The sequence below is a fragment of the Triturus cristatus genome, chromosome 10, assembly GCF_964204655.1.
Source record: "Triturus cristatus chromosome 10, aTriCri1.1, whole genome shotgun sequence".
In the NCBI taxonomy this organism is placed as follows: Eukaryota; Metazoa; Chordata; class Amphibia; order Caudata; family Salamandridae; genus Triturus; species Triturus cristatus.
In genome coordinates, this window is record NC_140593.1 from 702,468,918 (window position 1) to 702,485,792 (window position 16,875).

Here is a 16,875-nt window from a genome sequence, read left to right on the forward strand (position 1 = left end):
CAATTGATCGAACTGCTTCTGGCTACTTCATAAACTTTGATACGTTTTCTTTGGACCCAAATGAACCTGAAACGATGCCAGCCCAAAAGTCACGCAAGCAGCAAGTTAAAGACTTTCTGAACTTTCCTAAAAAGACTTACCTGGTGTCACCTTGGGTAGAACTATGGGTAATCACCTGGATATTTTTCTTTCTTTTCTGGTTAGGCTTAGTAATAGTTTTTAGCATGCTTATTAATGGAAAATACCTTTGACAAAGCTCTGCAGCCCAAAAGGTGAATTTAATTTCAAAACCACACCAATCATCTCATCGAGAACAAAGAGACTTGTCATCAGTGAACATTACAGCAGTTCCTATACCTGATGGTATAGTTTGGGACAAGGTTGATTTCGATATATTTGGTCCGATCGAACTTTTAAGAATTCCTCATTTATTTAAAATATCATTGAGTGATGTCATTACCTCAAGTACATTTTCCGATGATTGGAACTTCGAAACTGTGAATAACATGTTGTCTGACTTGGAAAAATCTGCTGCATTTTCTGATAGTGAAACATTGGAAAGCATACCAGATTTCGAATGTATTGTAATCAACATTATGGTCATCACTTTCTGCATAATTCTGGTAATCCTAGAAATGTGCTCACATACCACCAGTGGGAACATTGTCCAACACCGCCGAAAGGCAGTTCAAAAACATTCAAACAAAAGTTTCCATATTTTTCAGGGTTTAATATGTCCGACCCTGCCTCATATTATTAGAAGGTTGCACAAACATCAGCACAGAAAAATATGTTAACAAACACCAAACAGATTTACTCTGCTTCCTTTATTGCCCAGTTGTCTGAACAACGCTACGACTTATGGAAAGACACCAAAGACCTAAAATCAGTCTGGGGTACTAGAGAATGGCAAGTTCAGGGAACTGAAGCTTTGTTTAGAGCATGCCTTATCCCTCAACAGATCATGTTTTTGAACGAGACAGTGCAACAGACGTCTTGCCTTGGACTAGCCAAGAACAAAGACTTGAACACACCTCAGATGCCACCTCCATCACACACCGAGGGTAACATAACATCACAGAAAGAGATTACAGTGATGAAATTATACAATAAAACAGATCAGAACACGTTTGGAAGAAATGTTTGATTTACCCCTCAGACACCAAGGCGAGATTCATGGGTAAAACCGAAGGGTTAAGTATCCATAGGCCAGATCCACGTTATGTACAGAGAGAACACCCAGGGGTAGTGACATCCTACAGTGTTGGGAAGTTGTGCCTTGGTTGACTAAAAACCTCAACACTCACATAGGTGAGACAATACTTATCCTTAATGTCACAGGATGTGGATTTTATGGATTTTTTACTAGGTCCCAGGAAACCACATCAGAAATGTTTAATTTATGCTGTCTACAATAAAATATGGAAAATATCCCAACAAGAGGCCGCAGAGAGACTACGGGAGATAGACCGTATAAATCTGAAAAATCTCTAGCAGTGGTGGACAATGGGTTAACTACATTGACCTCCAGGATATATTCCTTAGGCAACATTGTATCTTCTGCGATAGACATACTAGAACAAGATTTGGCCATATTACAACATGGGCAATTTCAATTATGCTCTATTATGTTGTTAAGCTGGACGCTCCAATCTTTGCGTGCAGGCTATGTGCCTCGGCGTTTTATTAACAACATGTCTCTGTTCTCTGAATATAATCTAACAGATAAACAAATAGAAACAGCACAAAGGGGAGCAAAATATACAATGCTGTGTATCGAAAAACTGGATAGATTACCATTTACAGTGGCAGAATCCCCATCCACAGAATGGCTAATCCATGGCCACATAACTCTACTGGTCACTACTTTTCAGTTTCAGTATTGCCTTGAACAAAAGCAGGCAGGCAGATATGAAAAAATGGATAAGGAATACATTAAGGAATCATGGGAATTGCTATACAGATTTCGATGCCGGAGTGGGGATCGAGAAGTGTTTCTAAGTGGTACAAACTGTGAGAACCCTTTAAGTGGATCACTCAAATGCCAGGATATAATGCTGCATGGGGCTTGTAATGGTTCTGTAGCAAACTTGTCCTGTCATTTGAGGGGTGCCCCAGTTGCACTGATTACTCCAGCATTCAGGCTACTTTCAAATGGGAGTTACTTAATGCTGAACAGTCAAGGCTGCTGCAGAATGCTCCCGGGCATTGCATATCTGGTAAACGTGAGCTCCAGGGTTACTTCTTGTATTCAAGTATTGTTTTCACTGAGATATACAGTCAGGGATGCGCCGTTATGGCCTTCACTGAATGCTTCTTTAATACTGTTTGATACTCTAAGCAGAATGAAAGCCATGCTTTTACAGAAGTCTGTGCCCTTAACCTCCGCTCGAGAAACTTTTGATCAACAGATTGCAAGGTCTTTGGCAGAGATACAGGCACTTATCCATACAAACTACGCCTTCCATTTCACAGAAATGGTAAATCGTATCTTTAACATGTCTGATATGACAGGCATATTCCACCTATTTAAGAACATAGGTTCTGGACATCTGGGCACCTTTCAGATGGTACTTGGAGTTATACCAAACTTCATACACACTGTATTCGGAAGCATCTTTGGGGGACTTCCGCTAATCCTGTTTCTAATAGCAGGCATCCTGATTGTTTCCCACCTACTACACAATGGACATCTCAGTCACCAAGGAGATGGAAAAAGTACTCCTGGAGCGAAAATACCATGACCGCATGGTACAACATCTCGGCATGCCTCGCCTAGAAGAACTAAGTGCATCTTGTTTCTTGTCATTTCGACCAGTCAGGATGGACTGCATCCTCCCTTCCTCCGATGCCTGTTTTGCAGAGAAGAATGCGTGTTAGACCTTTGTTTGACACTCCCATCATGTGCGCAACCGGATGTGAATGCACTACTGGACCCGATAGCGGCCCATGTTCTGCAGTGTCCTCAGCATATTCCAATGTTGATGGCGGCATTCCTTGAGCCACCACATGTAGTACCCACACCTGTTGGAATGGACACCGGGTCCTCCACTGACACTCAGGCTTTGTACGGCGCAAAGGCTGCCCTAGCACCGACTGCAGACAGTGTGGAACATCATCTGTGCTCAATTGATGTACTCTGCAAGGTTCTACAGGGGCCGTCTACTGCGGAAGCAAGCAACAAAAATGTTGTGTCTACCAGCCAGGACACAAACAATCGACTCACTTGGCTCGCCGTGTGCTGGAAGCAATTAATTTTTTTTCTTTAAAAACAAGCTCAATTTGGGAACTCAAAAACAAAATTGACATTCCTTTCATTTTTTGGGCATACGTGGCTTTCTAATGCTTATAGTGGTTCGGACTATAACTATGGACACTTTAGAGTTATGGCTTACAAACATTTTCTTTTAACATAATTTTTTAGAATTTTTTTGGGAAGTTTTAAGCATTTAAGCAAAACAAATGATTCATGAACTTTGAGCGTATCTATATCTAGGTAGGCTAGTAGTACAGTAATAAGTTACATATGTCGTCCAGTCGGAAGGGGAGTTTGTGTTATATTCCATATAGGTACCCTATGAAGGTGCAGGTTACATTGCAATGTTTCACCTATATAATTCCCTACATTACATACATAACGGTTCTTAGGGACTGACCTTTTACCTAGATACGACACTGCATTCAGAACGTGGGTTTTTCCCTAGTTCGAATCTCATCCATTATGCATGAGGTTTCTTGGAAACAGAGCAGGACAACCATCTCCTGTATAATAGCTCTGTATAAAGTTCAGGCTCACCATTGTCCGTTAGGTCAACACAGTAAGGTAGGACCCCTGGGGAGACCTATGGGTATATATATAACACATCTTGCTTAGAAGGACAGAGGAGACCGAGACTTCCCGGCTAACACACTGACCAGAGATGCAGAGGTTTCTGCATGCAGACTCTCCAGCTCACAGTGGTCTAACATCCCTCACAGGGTGTCCAACTCGAGACCATGACGGGATCCCATATTCTCTCTTTCTCAGGTAATGCGATTGACTAGATCCTAGAGGGATTCTTGGCATAACACCTACATAGATGCTTGGTACATTTAGGTACATCTAGTTGGGGAGGCATCATAGGAGTACGCATTTTTTATCATGTATTTTATGTACTTGTATATATTCATGATTACTGCAAGATGAGAGAACTGTACCATCCTTTTACTTTCACAGTACTTCTAATCATATATCTATGCTACTGGCTAATTGTTGTTGCAGCTCATCTATTTTACACTAGAATAAAAACTGTTCAATAAATTCTTATTGAAAGTGCCCAGCCTGTTTATTCTGTATATCTCTCTGAGACAAACTAAGTGAGCACGAGTGACTGAGCGAAAGGTAGTATATTGTTTCCACGATTCTGAGGGATCAGGGTTGTCATGTTCTGAGGTTGCCAAAAACTATTCTCTCCCGATAAGAGGAGATTCTAGTGGCACTGTGGGCTCCAGTGAATAAGATTTATATATTTGATGCCGCTAACCATTAAAGTGAACACAGTGAAAATTCAAGTATCACAGTTGCCTACAAAAATCCCTATTTATTAATGACTGAAAATTAGTTGCAGATAAAACGACTATCACGGTCATTAAAGCAATAAAAACCATGTAATTTCCACAAACCCCTTATTTGTCACTCTTTTATCAGTTACACGGTTTACTAAATAATGTATAGGGTCAGTTAAATAACTTTTTAAAATTCATACAATTCTCAATTCTCCTTCGCTTGCAAGCCCAGATAACTTAAGCTATGGAGAAACATTAAGCTTTTTCAGGAAAAACAGGGCAGTGCAGCACTGAGCTAACTAATGTCATTTTAAAAGAGGTTGAATATATCTGGATCTTTGTTCTTTATAAAAGTGACAGAAAAAGAAAACATGGAAGTCAGATTGTTCAGACAAATGAGCACATGAGCAGGGTGTCAAATCATTAAAGGAGTATTTCTTCGCAGGGAATCCCAGCATCAGAGGAATTAAATTGGTGCAAAACCTCAGAAGATTAAATCTATGCTGTACATTTCTCACTCTTTCTAAGTACGAGTACTCGCCCTCCATTGGGGGCGGGGTCAACTGGGACAACATTTCAACGGGTTTCCCGTGATACCTTTCCTTTATTTCATAAACTGCCTTTGCTGGAAATAATGCGTTGAGTCTTTTTTGGGGGAAATTTGGAACAGGAACTCAGGTTTGTAAATAGTTTGAATACACCTAATGAAAACAATGTAGATTTAACATACTGCAACCAAACAATTTTCTGTATATCATGCAGTGACAGACAGTTTTTTATTGTAGTCTGGGTTAGGTCTTCTGAGTATCTTTTCCATATTGAGTGCCATAACTTAATAGAGGGTAGTCTTATGATGTCAGTCACGTAAGGTAAACCTAATTGTAGATGGCAAACATATTTAGAAAACGAGCCAGGAACTAAAAACTATCCTCTAACATTTGGAGGGAGTCTATTGAGGCTGTTCCCAACAGCCCTGCTCCATATGCTGTAGCCGAAATTGATTTAGCACTGTAGATCTTTTTTATGGTAGCGATGGGTTTTGAGCCCAATTTAATAATAAAGCTAGTGACCGCAACCATTGTTCACTCCATTAATAATGCCCTGCTATCCACCATGTGTGACCAAGATGTTTTTTTATTGAATGATACCCCTAAGTATGAAAAGGTCTCCACTATTTCCAGTTTTCGAGTTCCAATATGGAAAGAAGGAGTTCTTTTAGAGGGGAATAGTCCTGTAACTAGAACAAAGGATTTGGACTCATTTACTCTTAGATCCAAAGATGACATAAAACTCGCTTAGGCCTCTATGAGGCGGTGTAGCGCTATGCCTGTCCTGGTATTAGGACAGCATCATCCGCATAAGCCAGGATCAGGAGTGTTGAAGGGGGAAAGAGGGGACGTCTAGTGTGGACCCAGTTAAGGCGGCTTCGACCCCATTTGTATAAGGCGAGAATAAGAATGGGGCAAAGATACAGCCTTGTATAATGCCGCTCATAATTTTAAAACATTGTGTGCATTCCCCATTCCTTCCATATCGCACACACGCCGGTACCTGTGAGTACATCTGATGAATAAGATTGATTAACTGAGGATCTATGCCCATCTCTACCATTATTTCCCATCATTTAGCATGGATTACGCGGTCAAACGTGGCCGTTAGGTCCATAAAGGCCATGTAGGTCTGGCCGGCCTTCGCTGCGGTATTCATAGCGATAATCAAGCTCAGGTTCAGGCAGTGGTCTATCTTGCCTGTACCCTTCTGGAAACCATACTAAGCTGGGATCAAGATGTTTTTGTCCCTCGCCCAGTCTTCTAACCTGTTTAGCAGAATACGTCCCAGCAATTTTGCAGTCAATCTGAAAGGGAGATAGGCTGATAATTCTGGGGTCTAGATTTGTCTCCCTTTTTATAGATTGGAACTATAATACTCGTTTTCCATGACGGTAGAGGACCCCTCCTAGGTATTACATTAAGTACAACATTTAAAAGTGGGGCCCACAGGTGTTCGGTTTAAAATTTCCTTCCCAGCATTATGCACTTGTCTATGCTATATTAGATTAGCCTATGTGGCTAAATAGATGCAATTTGTATTCACGTTATATAACCTACTGGGTGCTCTCGTGAAACATGCAAGCTTTCGTTAGCCTGTGAAACCCCATTCTGTATTTCGTAACCCATGTTAGACTGCTTGGGTTGTGCTCTCACTAGGCCTAAGTTTCAGAATTGCTTGCCTCAGCAGAGCACTGTATTTTGCTATTATTTTCTCTCCTCAAGGTTGCTGCCCGACTCACTAATAAACAATTATTCTGCTTCTGCATACCATTCTCAATGTGTAACTCTGCTCCCACGTTAGGAGACGTTGAGACTCGGCACAGTGGCCTTGGAATGCCGATAAAATGCACCCATCTTGCAGGTGTTAGCTCATCTCTGTGCCTCCTTTGTTCATGTCCAGTCAAGCTGGTAGTTTTCCACTGAAGGTGTGGCCGAAGTCTCCAAATGGTTTATTATGTATTAGCAAACGTTGGGGTGTCAGTCCCTCTGCAGACACCCTTGGGTGAAGGTCTGATCAGGCTCCTCTGCAGAGTATAGGTAATAAACTTGTAAGTTACATTCTCTACTGTCTGACGACTCTTCATTTGGGAAGGCATATTAGATGGTTGCGTGTAACCCGTGTGGCCCTAGAGGGCCACATCCTCCCTAGGTCTTGATGTTCTAGGAAACAATCGATAGGCAACCCATACGGGCCTGGAGCTTTGGCATGCCTTCACTTACCCAAAGCAATTCTTACTTCATCCAGGTAAAATGACAAATGGTGCATTAAGGGTTGGAGAGGAGTAGGTGGTTTACACATAGGTACGATCTCTGACCCAAAGATCTGCTCAAAGTGAGCCGCCCAGGCATCTTCACCCACATGATTATCTAGGTTTTTCTCTGAATTATTCTTAAAGAAAGGGGCTTTTATCACCTTACAGAATTCCCTACTACTTTTGGAAGTTGCAGCCTTTGTTAAATTTTCCCAGGCATCCTTTCAATTCCAAATCCCCGTTTTTCCGGGCTATCTTATATGACTTGCATAGGGCCTTAACCAAGACCTGATCTCTGGGAGATGCTTTGAGTGCCCTACGGAGACCTTTTGCAGCCCTTGAGCAGACCTTTTCAAACCATTGTGTACCCGAAATCTCCTTGGAAGTTTTAGGCTGGGTCAGGGACAATTTAATTTCTTCAAGTAAAGCTAAAAACATTGGAAGTAGAGTATCTGGTGAAACATCAGGATCTAGACATTTAAGAACCGAGTTCAACTTACTAGAAACAATCTGTTGGACAATTCTCTCCTTGACAGTGTTTTCACACTTAAGCTGGTAACCATTCTAACTTGCTAACATTGGTTTCAGAGCCTTTTCTGTTTGAGAGTACTTAACACCGACCCCAAACAGCACAAGGAATAGTATTGCATGGTCACAGAAGTTGGATAGTTTAGTGTCAATGTGGAGGATGTTTCCAGGATGGGGAGCAGAGGCTACTACGAAATCAATTGTAGATTCATAGTCGCCATGAAAGAATGTTTTTTGAAAGCCTCCTGTGTCTGAAACTACCTTATTACAGACTTCCACATTTCTGGATGAAATCCTACAATCATACAAAAACAAAATCATGCAATCATAAAACAACTACAAGAGGACCTTGTGCTTTTTTCATCCATCTTCAGGCCACAATAAATGCAGCCATGCAACCATGCCCTAGATGGTGCTGCATTCCCAGCTGTCGATGAAAAACTGCTTTAAAGAAATGCTTTAAAAAAAATACAGCAATTTCTCCTGGGGTCAATAATTTAATGAATTAGAAATGTTACTCTTTGTTTTCTTGTTGCTGGGGGCTATAGAACTCCCTGCAGCCCCCCACAGCATTACAAAACGTGTTTCTTGGTGCCCCTTTCACTTCTAGGGACATCACTAACAAATAATGTGTAAACAACCTTAGCAAAGCATTATGGGACACTTCTTGAAGAAGCGGTGATTCATAAATGAGCAGCTTTGGCCGATCATTTATGATTCACTTTTAACCTTTTTTTATATATTGTTTCTGGTGCCCTGGTCCACCTGGGACACTCACATTTTTTTTATATGGTGCAGCAGGAAAAGCTCCAATGTTCCGGCTGGTCCACCGGTTCCCTGCTAGTGGCACCATTTTAGGAGAATGCAGAGGTCTGCAATTTTTTTAATTTATTTATATAAAAGGGTAGTTCGTTGGTCAACATGGGGCACCTACACCTTTATTTTTGTTGGGGGCGGGTGGGGAGGCCCAGGGCCCTCGTGGCCACATTGGCTCCCAGCTCCTGCAAGAATCACCTTGCTTTTTATTTAAAGTGGGATGCCCAAGAACCTCTTTTAGGTGCTTCCAAACTCACCATGTCATTCCTGCTTTCAAACACCCACACCTTCTACTGGTAGCAGACTTCCTCACACAAAATGTAGACCTTTACTTTAAAAATAAAAAAAATCCATGCTGTGTTATTCATCATAAGTATGACTTCACACTCTTGAGTCACCTGAACATGGAAGTTGCATTTACTTGCATAAATGACTGAATACGTTACCATTTCAAGCTGTACATGGTGGACGGAAGACTATATAAACAAATAAGCCTGTGCCTCCTATCAGAAAAGCCTTGCCTGAAATCACTGGTGAGTTTCAGTAATTAAACTGGAAAGATATGGATACAATCCATACTAAAAATAGCAGACACCTGGAAAACAGACATGAATACCAAGGCAAATAAAATATTCCTGCCTCAAGGAACTAAAATAGAAAAAAATGTGGAAATTACTTAACTCTTCTCACAGAGATTAGCAAAGAACATATGCAAAAGATCAGAACAGTTCATTTTGAAAAGCAATAAGTAAAAGTCTACAACATTTGTTAACAGACAGGTGGCATCAATATAAAAATATAAAATAGTTAGTAATCTGCATCTCTTGTAGTGAATCACTCGATAAGTGCTGATGCACCCGAGCTGAATTGAAAGGGGAAATCGATGCTATTTTTTGTGATAGGTCTTTCAAAGAGAAATGTGATTTAACTACAGACCGCATCGACACAATTCCATTTTACACCCTTGCTTGTAATTCTTGAGGAACAGGCCACAGATTTGTCTTTTTGATATGTTTCATATTAAATGTAGAAACAAAACAATTGTGATTGAGATGAACAGCCCAATAAACCTTACCTGAAATTACCTGACCTCGACACAGCCCAGCATATTTACTGCAAAATCCAGTTAAAAATGTAACATGTAAAATATTTGTCTTAATCTTGGGGGCCAAATCTACAGGCTGGATTGTGTGAAACATTCTAGATAATGTTAATTTCTATTACACACCACAAATGTGTTTTTTCACTTATTAAAAGTTACAATAGGAGAGAGATAACAACAAATGAATCATGAGGACACAGTGTAGATAGTTATAACAGGTCAATGAAAAATACTTGGAATTGACAATAGTACACTAAGGATGTTACAGGCAAATATTTAAACAAGTATTCAATATGTGATAAATCTCAGCTAGCAAGGAATTTCGGTAATGCTCCAAATCAGGAACAAAGTTGTTATGATAGAGCAGGAGGGAGAGTGCAGAATCCATAAATAATGGACGAGGGCAACCTGGGATAAGGGATGAATGAGGATTGAGTTCAGTCGACAGCTATGATAGGTATTTGCTCATATGGAAGATCTTGGCTTCAATCTTGAAGGTAGAAGTAGAATTCAATCTTCTGATGTAAGGTGGAAGCAAATTCCAGATTCATGGGGCAGCTCCAGAGAAGGATTTGTCATTGGTTTTCTTCTTCTGGAAGAAAGGGTGGTTTCAGAACAAGATCTCTGGAGCTCAGAGATGGTCTGTCTCCCCCAAAATCATGATTTGTTTGGCAAGGTACATCAGTGCTTCGTGGTGGAGAAATTTGTGAGTAATACATGCCATTTAAAGTTGAATTCTGCTTATGAATGGTAGCCAGTACAGAGCCTTCAGATAAGGAAAGATGTGGTCAAATTTTTTAGATCCTGTTAAGAGTCTTGCTGCAGCATTGAGGCATGTTTTTAGAGGAACAGTGGAGATCGTGGGTAAGCCTGAGAGTGTTCTGCAGCCATATTCTATCCTAGAATTGACTGTAGATTAAATGAATGGTTTCGGTTTTCTAAGATAGCTCAAATGAAGGCTCGCATTTTTGGACATCAAGTTGATGTGAGTTTGCATGTTTAGGTTCGTATCAAGAGTAATACCAAGAGATTTAGAGGAGTCAACCAGAACGGGGTACAGTTTAGAGCAGTGATTATCAAATTGGTCCATTCCTTAACATCAGAGGAGCTTTTGGGCAATGAAATTTAAAGGAATTCTGTTTTTTAAGAATTCAGCTTAAGATGATTGCAGGTTAGCCAATGTAACGTCAGCTTTAAGGCATCATTCATTGACTTGATCTCCTCCAGAAATGAGATCTTCATATAAATCTGAGTATCATCCGCATAAATATGGTAGGAAGTATTAGTGTGCAGGAGAGTTTCAGTAAGTGGTTCGACATAAAGGTTAAACAGTGAGGGGGATAAAGTAGAGCCTTGCGGCACTCCAATTGAGATAGATGACGGTAATGAAAGATCATAGTTAACCAAACATCTTCGGGTTCTGTTCTGCAAGAGGAATTTAAACCAGTCAAGAACTATACCCTAGAACTCCATCCTGTTTTCAAGTCTGGCTAGCAATATTTCACGGTTTACAGTGTCAAATGCGGAAGACAAGTCAAGAAGCACGAATAGGCGGGTTTTGTACTGATAAAGTGCCAGTAGGGCATCATCCACTATATGAAGAATTGCAGATTCGGTATTGTGACCAGGTCTAAACCCGGATTGACAGTCATCAAGCAAATTGAATTTCTGGATGTGTTGGATCAACGTTTGTTGCACACATTTTTCTAGTACTTTATCTAAAAGAGGAATGTTGGTGAATGGCCTAAAACTATTGGGGTAGGCAGCATTCCCTGTTTATTTTTTAAGATGGGAAGGACTTGACCTGTCTTGAGGCAGTCTGATACGGTACCTTGTGATAAGGAAGCATTGATTATATTGGTCCAAATGGGGATGATACACTGGTGGAGTAGCGGAAGGCATTTGGATGGAAGAATATCATTGTTGTGATTGTTAGGATTTATGTATGAAATAGTTCAAGCAATGTCATTGTGATCATATAGTTTGAAATCTTACCATTGAGCTTCGTTTTTGGACTTTGGCATTGGAGGATGTAGTGGTTCAGAATGGAAAATAAGTGAGTTGGAAAGTGAATCAGCAGCTCTAGAGAGTTTGATTTCCAGGGAGTTGGATTTGGATGAAAGAAGGAGCAGCTTATTTGGGCTCTAGCTGATTCATCAGAGGTTTTAGCAAGCCTGTAAGTTTGATGTTTTATCAACTGAAAGAGATTATGCAGTCTGATTTTGGCATTGTCAAGTTCAACACTAAAGAAATCTTTTTTTGATCTGAGAGTGCTTTTGTTGTAAGCGTGTCTGGTCTTTCTTAGAAGAGGTAGATGGGAGGATGTGGGGTGATATCTCCATTTCCTTTCAGCGAGTCTCAGGTTTCTCCTTTTGTCATTTAGCAACCCATTGAACCAAGGATTTTTATCTTCATCATGTATTATTTTCAGTTTTAAAGGAGCAATCAAACTGATTACGTTAGTCATTTTAGTGTTATAGTAATCAGTGAGATCATTCACATTACTCTTATTGTCCGGTGGGTAAAGATGACTCTCACAGCATGCAATTAGATTCACATTCTTTAAGCTTTTGGTGTTCCATACCCAATGTTTGTTTTTGACTGGTTGAGTGATTTTTTTTCTTTTTTATGAAAGGTATTTGGAAGGTTATGAAATGGTGGTCAGACCAATCACATGGATCAATTGAGCTAATTTTAACAACTTTGTCTCTAGAGATGATCCAATCTAAGGTAGCGGGCTTGTGTAAAGGATAGGTCTTTGAGGAAATCTTTAAGGACGTTGATTAAATTGTCTTAATTTGCTCTCCATATGATTACAATTGACAATCCTCATTTAAATGTTTTTGAGCAAGTAGTGTAACAAAAAGTGATCTGTACCTCCTGAACGGCCTGACAACCCCCCCCCCCCGAGCAACACTATAAAACAAGTAGTGCTACCACATAGATATCGAGAGACTGGCTGAATGGGGACCTGTTGATGACGAGCAGCAGGAGCTCGCATTACAACGTTGACTCCCCAGTTCTTTTTTTTATATTTAACATTAACACCAAAAAGGAGGCATCAACGGAAGCCGGCAACAGAATTCCTGACTATAGTTGCCATCCTTACTGCATCTTGCTCCTTACCACAAATTGCACTCACTACTGCTGGTTAGAAGGCAATGCCCATCCTCTGCATCATCAAGTGGTATCCGACATTGTGCAAGGTCCACACCAGTATTTTAAAATATCCACTGAAGATGACTTTGCAAACGTTGGATCTACTTGGAACTAATTTGTGGTGTGTGGTTATCCTGACAGTTTATCGTGGATCTAACGTGCATGGACCTTTATCGGACACCCTTGCTTTATTAGGTCTTGAAACACAGCGGTCCCTATTACAAATAATACCATTGTCTGCTCATGGGAAATTGATTTGGAAAGCAAACTCTCAGTGCGGACAACAACTCCCATCTTCTCATTTCGACCAAAAGGCTTGCCAGCCCTTGTGGCTTGCAATATAGTTCAGAAATTCATATATTAAAGCAGTGGTCTTCAAACTATTTAATGCTGCTCCTCTACCAGTGAAAAACTAAAATGAATCTAGCCCCCCCCATTAGAATTTTCACAATTATTCTTTTAAATTGGCAGAGTTTAAATATGTGTCGACTTCTTTAAACAGGAGACATATTTGAGCATTGCAGTTAAATTATGTTACTGTTTTAAAAATACAATTAAATACCTTATTGCAAAACATACTATTATATGCATTCTGGTGCTTGAGCATATCATTGACAAACATTCAGGCTGAAAGTCTAGTTTAATTTTTTACTTTTTAAAAGTAAACTCTTGGTCCACCGCACAAGGCAGCGCCCTGGTCTACAAGGATATTTTCGCAAGAATCGTGAACTATTTTGTTCGAGATTATCTGTAACAATCCGTTCAAGTGATTTTCAAAACATGTTAAATTAACTTTCAAAGGATGCAGACTTACCCACAATAACATCTACTGCATCTCAGAACCTGGTCCCCATCAATCTGAAGGGCGCCCAGAAGGAACACATGGCCAGTGTGCTTCAATGCAGATATGACCCTAAAGAAGAAAAAACAGAATAATTAAGGTTTCTCATGAAAAGAGAACACTGTAAAACAGCAAAACTGCTGAGAAGGTTGACAGTTCGCACAAGTGTTTGTAGTATGTTAGGCAGACAGGCTATAGAATCTCAGCATGGCAGACTGAAAGAGAGCAGTTACCTTGTATAATATTCATGAGGTAATGATAGTATGTAGCATTCAATTTACTATTTGGCATTGTTTTATTTCATTATTTACAATGTATAAGTTAACTCCTTGCTAGGGGGCATGGATGTGTTTCGCAATCACTGACAGGGTTGATGCTCCCGCACTTTCAGACTCTCTGCACTGCACTGCTACCTAGACTTTTGAGGAGAGAAAACACGCCAGACTTTAAATAAGGCCTTAAGTGAGTGCCATCTCCTGGTGCATCCATTCAGAGCCTTCCTTACTAGCCTTTTGACCTTCACCTGCATAGTGCACAGTCAAAAGCATTGCCCCAGTTACATAGCGTCAAGAAAGACCCCTTTGCAAATGATGGGATGTTTATTTTTCCTCTACATACTGGTTATTACATAAGGAGGCACATATGCATCTGCAGACTCATGCATAACACCAGGTTTGCCAACAACTGCATTTCTTTGAGGTGGCACCTAATATGCTGCAGGTTTACAAAGATGCTGGATCCCCACAACTGATGGGATTCACGGTGTAAGTCAACCCATGCTTCGCTTACATAACCTGCATGAGCAAATCAGGAAAAAGGGGAGGGGACTTATGGTAATGAGTAGAGAGAGCTGTGACAATACAACAAGAACTCTATGCGATATCACACTCACCCACTGACTTCCACCAGTTAAGAAATCAGCTACTTTGAAACTAAAAGTAAGCAATTTCCATGAGATATTACACATACTAAGTCCTGACAACGAGATTGGCGTAGCGAAATTACCGTATGGAATTCAACTCCACTTAATTCTGAGTGGGTCATTTTTTTTGCATCCAGTTTTCCTGGAACAAAGGAATTGGCTTTTCCAAGTGGAAATTCCTCCTGGGAAAATGCATGAGGTACGGCTGCAGTAGCAGACACTCCTCTTCCACCATTTTGTTTCTGGAGGGTTGTATTATATGTCATAACTGAGATTCCTCTTCTTTCCCCTACTCCCCACTCCTTCTCTACTGACACCTCCATCCCACACAGCATACCTTTACCACCTGGTCAGAGCAGGTGGTACATATATGAATTAAACCTCACTGAATTGGGAATTCCATGTGCTTTTATGATTGATCAGTGTGGTTCCCCGTGGTAGTTCTCCATTCCATTGGGTTTGACTCACAAGTAGACTGACCGGGCAAGGGGTTACCACTACCGCTGAGAATAATTATAAATCTGCCAGCGTAATCGAAATTATTTTGGTATTCCCACATTACTCTTTGATGCAGAATTACCGCTAATACTGTGATCACGCCCACCGAGAGGTTTTAAGGCATGGCAAAGTGGGCTCAGGCCCAAAACCCCAGTCTTTCAGTGGGCCCCCTGAAGGAGCCAGCTCTGTGATGCAGAGTCTTGCCATGATGACCTTGGACAATTCTTAAACAGATTGTTTTGAATACCGTTTACCTTTAATTTATTTTTGATGTGGGTGATGTGTGAGAGTCAATTACACCCATTTTACAGAGAAACGTTGTGTTTATGTTTTATGCAATATCCAGAAACAAGTTTCTTTTACATCAAAACAGCACCTCTCATATGAGAAATGGGAGAGGGTCTCAGAGATTATATGCAGTTATATTAGTGAGCTGCTGCTGCTGTTTTACAATATGGGCACTATCCCTGAATATTAGATGTAAATACATTTAGAATTTGGACGAGTGTGCCTGTGCTCTGTCAGTGACCTTGCCAAAGAGGGCATGAAAGACCTGAAATTGGATCATATGTTCAAAGCTCTTCAGAACAGGGGGCCCCAAAATACGTTTGGCACAGGGCCCCCCAAATCCCTTAAATGTCCCTGCACACCCACTCTAACAATTGAGAGTAATTTGGGTGCAAAAATGTTAGAGTAAGTGCGCATTTGGCAAGCACAAGGGGCAGCACATGCCTGCTTTTTATGTTCTGTTGCAGTTAGCGCGATTTCTTAGCGCAAAATGCATCCTCGTGTCCATTTTGGACAAAGGAGGGCATTGTTTTGCTAAGGAAATAGTGCTAAATGAAGAATTACTTTTATTGTATTTTCTCACAGAATTTGCAGGTAATTTGCGAGTTACACCCATGCCTAGTTACCGAAAAGTAACATATCTCTTCCACGAGCAGTGTTAAAGCTATGCTTTCGGGAGAAGATGAGGGGGGGGGGGGGTTAGGGGTCCTGAAGATCAGTTTCTCCTGTACATTCTGGTATTATGAAAAAGGTTAACCTTTGTTTTGGAAATAAGAAGCTCAAAGAATAAAACAACTGTAAACAACAAAGTCCGAGATATAGAGCACCAGCCCCCATGATCAGTCTCTCCTCAACCCCTTGGAAAAGATCATTATAATGGAAACTTTGATACGTTCCCTGGTGATCGATCCCAAAGTCTGTTGATGTCCTTAGAAGGAATAAACCTCAGTAGCGCCTGTTTGGGGACATTTTTGTAGAGGGTTTGACGGGAGAATTATGTGACTTGCTGCCATGAAGATGAATTGGGGATTGTTGCGTGTAACATGCAGGTGGTAGGCCCTCCCATGAGCTTCTCAAGTTGAACAATCTGAAATTATGCTACAGCAGTGCTTTATAGCTTAAGCGCCCGGGTCCAACGACAAAAGGCAATTTTGCAGTGCTATTGAGTGTGGAAAGAATACTGAGCTGTATGATTGCAATCAAAATACAACTTTTTTCACTGATAAATAGTGAAATCATAAATGAAGTGGATCAAAGCATCAACTCTTGTTTAAGAATTACTGGAATGCACCCAAGTCTCCTAGTCTACAAAGTTTGTCTTCTTGGAGTGTTTGTTGGGCAATCATATCATTCTAACGATCATTTACATAATC

General features: G+C 40.6%; 1 protein-coding gene across 1 annotated transcript in view; it reads right to left on the reverse strand.

Annotated features, from left to right (window-relative positions):
• Window positions 1–16,875, reverse strand: part of LOC146789911 (uncharacterized) — a 3,228,338-nt gene that overhangs the window by 2,955,969 nt on the left and 255,494 nt on the right. Inside the window, exon 3 of the mRNA XM_085631221.1 lies at window positions 13,768–13,866. The gene's annotated coding sequence lies outside the window, so the exon portion shown is untranslated. The remainder of the gene's footprint in view (window positions 1–13,767; window positions 13,867–16,875) is intronic.